At 56.7% G+C, this 5,273-nt stretch overlaps 1 protein-coding gene across 1 annotated transcript in view; it reads right to left on the bottom strand.

The window, feature by feature from the left end:
• Positions 1–3,311, bottom strand: part of TMOD4 (tropomodulin 4) — an 18,236-nt gene extending 14,925 nt beyond the window's left edge. The window contains exon 1 of the mRNA XM_024211290.2: positions 3,221–3,311. The gene's annotated coding sequence lies outside the window, so the exon portion shown is untranslated. The remainder of the gene's footprint in view (positions 1–3,220) is intronic.
• Between the last annotated feature and the right edge of the window lie 1,962 nt (positions 3,312–5,273).

Genomic DNA, 5,273 nt, shown 5'->3' on the forward strand with positions numbered 1-5,273 from the left:
AGCTCAGTGTCCTTATCAGAGACCCAGGACCCGTCCCAGCCCCGCAGCCATCGGCACCAGCCGATAAGGGAGCAAGTCTGAAGCAGACGCGCTGAGCAGGGTGGGAGGATGCAGAGGGTGCCCCTGGAGGGGACCAGAGAGTCCATTGGGGGCCATAGGTCCATGCTGGAAGGGATGGGGATGGAGGTGGTGCTGGGCTAAGGGTGGCAGAGGGAGGGCACCTGCACTGAGATAAGGATGGAGCTGGAGAGGGAATGGACGCCCTGGGGACGGACGGACGGGGCACAATGGGGATGCAGGGTGTCGTGCTGGGGGTGGAGGAGGCACCAGGTGTGAGGGGAGTAGGCCAGGGATTGAAGGGGGTTGCTGGGCACAGAAGGGGTGCTGGGGGCGGAACCTAAAGGGCAGATGGAGGGGTGACACAGCCAGCGTCATCCCCTCTTCGACTGATCAAAACTGCCAAGGCAGCTGCTCCAGGAATCTGCCAACCTGGCTGGACACGGGTCAGCCTGGCGCCCAATGTCATGTCCCGTGATGCTCGTTCGGAGAGCGGTGCCAGCTGGCAGCTGTAGAACAGGTGGGACGGCCGCCCCATCCCATCCCCTCCCCGCTGGAGCGGGGTCTGAAACAGGGCAGAGAAACGGGCCTTAAATAAAGTCACTGAGCAAAGTGCTACACGGTGCGGTGGGTTTTCCGGGGCTATCTCGGGGCTCCCACAGGGTCTGATAAATCGGAGAGGGGTCAGAGAAGAGCTGCAGGGAGGATTAAAGGATTCGAAAACCTGCTTTACAGGGAGAGACTCCAGGAGCTCAATCTATTTAGCTTAACCAAGAGAAGGCTACGGTGGGACTTGATCCCAGTCTGTGAGTACCCACATGGGGAACAAGTATTGAATAATAGGTTCTTTACACTAGCAGAGAAAGGCCGAACACGATCCAATGGCTGGAAACTGAAGCTAGCCACATTCAGACGGGAAAGAAGGTGCACGTTTTTAACCAGGAGAGTAATTAGCCACTGGAACAATTTCCCAAGGATCATGGTGGATTCTCCATCAGACACCATTTTTTAATCAAGACTGGACGTTTTTCTAACAGCTCTGCTCTGGGAATTCCTTTGGGGCAGGTCTCTGGCCTGTTACAGAGGTGGGATGATCACCATGGTCCCTTCTGGCCTTGGAATCTATGAATCTATGAACTCCAAGGGTAGACAGCCCCATAGTTTCCCGCATCAGTAAAATGGGAGGTGCTCGGAGCTCCTCAGCTGGGAAGCGTCTTAAAGAGCGGGCCTGAGTCGCTTTCACCCTCAGGCATCGGCGGCGACTCCGTGGGTGCTCTGGGGCTGCAGCACCCATGGAAAAAAAACAGGCGGTGTTCAGCACCCCCCGGCAGCCCCGTGGATCAGCTCCTCCCCCACCCAGCCTTCCCACCCGCCAGTGGCCCCGCCAATCAGCTCCTCCCCCTCCCTCCCAGTGCCTGCCGCCCACCATGATCAGCTGTTCAGCAGTGTTCAGGAGGTGCGGGGTGGGGGGGAAGGGGAAGGGTGGGGGGCAGGAAGAGGTGGGGCGGGGGATTTGGGGAAGGGGTGGAGTGGGGGCTGGGCCTGGGGCAGAGCGGTGGTCAAGCACCCTGCGGGAACTGGGGAAGTCGACACCTATGCCCTCAGCCCGTTTACCCAGCTCTGGCAGTGTAAGGAGAGCGTCTACGTCACCCACTTCAAGCCCTGCGCGTTGCTGCCTGTTGCTTGTAAGCTCATTGGCACAGGGCCCAGCCCCCACGGTGATGGGCAGTCTGACTACCTAAGCAGACAGGACTGGCCAGGGCATAGGGATAACGTTGAATTAGAAGGGGCCACAGGGCCACAAGGAGGGATTCTGATCTCACACCACAGTCTTCAATGCCCTTGCTCTCGATTTACCAGCATACGGGCGATCAGAACCAAACCTACAGCTGCTAAGGCCAGCCGGAGTCGCTCTGATCGGTTAGTCTGACCTCCAATCTAACACAGGTCACAGACAGCCACCCAGGGGTACCTGCCACAGAGGGAATTATTTATATTATTACCCGTTAGCATGTTAAAGCAGCAGCAGCCAGACACCAGCTCAGGTCGAAAAAGCCTTTCTAACAGCCCCTGTGGCCATGCTGCTCCCGACTCCGCCTGACCTTGCTCTGCTGAGATCACAGCGGCCAGGTGCTCACATGTAGCCGCAGCCTTACCGGGGTTAAGCTGGCTTCCGACTACAACGCAAGGGCACAGTGTCCTGCAGGGCTCTGGGAATCTGGCAATAGCCCTTTGGCCTTTCCCCAGGGCAAAACCTGACTGTCCTCTTGTTTTATTCCAAACAATTCCGTCTGCGGTTGTGCCACCGGGCGCTGGAGTCCGGTTTCAGAGGCTGAGTGTGTGCAGGCTGGGTTGGAAAGTTGGATAGGAGACCTCCGAGTGCCACCCACCCAGATCTGCAGGAAGCAATGCTGGAGGATTCGATAGGTGGCGCTCTCCTTACTGGGTCAGCACAGGGCACTAGGGAGGGCTGCGTGGCAGGCGTAACACACACAAGCCCCCGTCACTAAAGATCCCCTAGTGCTTGTTAGCCCGAGTCCCAGCCAAATTCCAGCCTGGGAATTGCGATGTTGCCTACCTAATATTCCTCCTGCAGTTACGGTACCCGGGCCCTGTCCTAAACGATTATAACAGCTGCTGCAGCCCTCCCCAGAGGTGGCCACATTTGAGCACTAGTCAAACCGACCTGTACGGGTCTGTAACATTTACCCAGCGCTCTGGGCTGCGAAGCACTGTAGGAGCATCCACGTCGTAGCCCTGTCGTGTTTTTTATATTCTTTTGGTGGGGGGGAAAGCAGGCCCAGTAGCCGAAACCCATCCTCCATCAGGATCGTGCATGGAGCCATGATAGGAGACAAGTACAAGAGCAGATGTTCCAGGCAGAGAAGGCCTCTCAACGCACTAGGAAAAGGTCCCTTCACCTACCTACAAGAGGAACACGTGCCCTACAGCCCAGAAAAGCAGGCACTGATCCCACATGGGCAGCCCGTCTCCTCCAACGCAAGCCGGAGGTGAGAATGCAGAGCCCAACGAGCAATGGCCGAAGAGGGCAAGCCAGCCCCGCGCCCCTTCAGCGAGCCGCTTAGAATATTAGCTTTGTGGTTAGATCAGCCTTGTGCCCCATGGAGAAATCTACCGCCCGGGAGCAGGGCTTCCAGCTTACCTTCCCCTGGCAGTCCAGGACGCTGCCTTTCCAGGCTGGGCGAAAGTAGCAGCAGCGCAGTGCTGAGGCAAGGGATACCGCCAGTGAAGTGTGTGAGATCAGCATTTTATTATTTTAGCTCCAGCCGGGCAAAGGGGAGGGTGGGGGAGCGAGATCACATAGACAGGCTGGTTATCAATCACTCCAACTGCCCAGCCGGTTTTCCCAGAGCCCTGCAGACCCCCAGTGGTCAAATGCCAGAATTGCCACTTGAAGGGGGCAGCTCTCGGTGCTTTGCAGGTGGGGAGGGCATGAGATGAGGCCTTAGCAGCAGGAAGGGCTCCTGCCGATCAGAGCCAGCCACACAGGCATCCTGGCAGAGCTGAGAAGAGAGGACCCCTCTCGCTCCAGACTCCACGCAACCGCACTGGGAATCCTGGCTTTAGCTCAGGATCAGACACGGCCTGGATCAGACAAGCGGATGAGACTGAGAGCTCTGTGAGGCAGCGATCGTCTCTTTGATGTGCCCGTACCACACTGAACACAGTGGACTGCTGGTCCGTGCCTGGGGGTCCCAGCTGCAACCATAATACACCTAATAAATAACATGCAGCACCCAGCACAATGGGGTCCTGGTCCATGACTGCACCTCCCAGCTGGTACCGTAGTACACCTAATAAAGGTCCCTTCTGGCCTGTAATCTATTAAACTGAATTAGAGAAGAGAAACAGAAGGGAGGTGAGGGGGTGAGGGGCTGATTTATGAGGACACCTTAATGGAGGTGTGGGGTAAGGAAAGAAGGATGAGCTTGCAGTTAAGGCCCTGGACTGGGACTCTAGAGATCTGGATTCAATTCCCAGCTCTGACTCCCCGTGTTAGCGTGAGACCTCGTGCCTCAGTTTCCCTATCTGTAAAATGGGGATAATGCTAAATCCCTGGGAGGGTCAATACACGACCATAGGCAAAGCATTCAGCTACTTTGGGGACGGGGCTGGATAAGACGCTAGCCAGGCAGAACTAAGCTGTACCCTGTGGGCAGGGGATGGGGCGGGGGAGGGGGACGATGATAGCCATCTGCAAGGAGGAAGAATTGCTTGGGGAGTAACTAGGAGCGAGAGAGAGAAATTTAAGCTGAAGCTCAGGAATGGCTTGTTAACAAGCTCTCCGGTGCAGCAGACTCATCCCCCAAGGCGCGGAATCCCCAGGGCCCGAGACATTTAAAACCAGAGTGGAGTAGAGAGGGGGCAGGGATCAAGCTGGCAGTGGATATAGGCAGGAAATCGGAGGGGCTGGGGCAGGGAGGGCGACTGAGGAAATCGCCTTTGGAATGGGGGGGTTCTTTTATTTCCCTTCTCTCCTTATTGAAGCAGCTGGGCTGGCGATGCTGCCTGAATAACACGCTGCTCTGGACCTCCCAGGGGTGTTACTGACAACACTTATCAGAGCCCTGCAGGCTGGCCAAGCCACACTAGCAGGAGGCAGACACCAACTAACCTGTCTGCGACACGGAACCGCCTGTACTTCACAGCCCTGCCAAGGCTCCAGGCAGCGCCACAAGTCAGGGTTTCAGCGCAAACCGCTCCTTGCGCCTCTGGCTTTTGCAATGGGAGTTTTACCCTGCCTGCAGTCTCAGCTAGAACCAATTGAACGTCACCTGGTGCCTGACGCTCTCCACTGGCACTGCCCCTGCTGTAGCTGATCAGTGAGAAGGGGACATTAGGCTGCAGCAGAATCCGGCCTCTTTCACCGGCTCCTCCCCTCCCTGCAATGAGCCACACAGTCCAGACAGCGTCTGTCCTGTCATTTTATTATCTTTCTAAACGGTTAAACAGGAGGCCCCATTTCCGAGCTTAAAATCCATCCTGCTCCTTACAAAATAAGCGATTCCCACCCACTGCATGCCTCTGCTGGTGCACGCTGGTTTGGCTTTTGTAGGGGCTTCTGGGAGGGTTGGGCTGTGCACAGTGGTTTGTTTTTGTAGGCTGCTGGGAACAGCGGGCTGGACATGCTGTTTTGTCTTTTGAAGCGTCTCCCAGGAGAGAGGGGCTGTGCACACTGGTTTGTTTTTCGTAGG

Source organism: Terrapene carolina, unplaced genomic scaffold (genome assembly GCF_002925995.2).
Source record: "Terrapene carolina triunguis isolate 2854851 unplaced genomic scaffold, T_m_triunguis-2.0 Scaffold675, whole genome shotgun sequence".
NCBI classification, from domain to species: domain Eukaryota; kingdom Metazoa; phylum Chordata; order Testudines; family Emydidae; genus Terrapene; species Terrapene triunguis.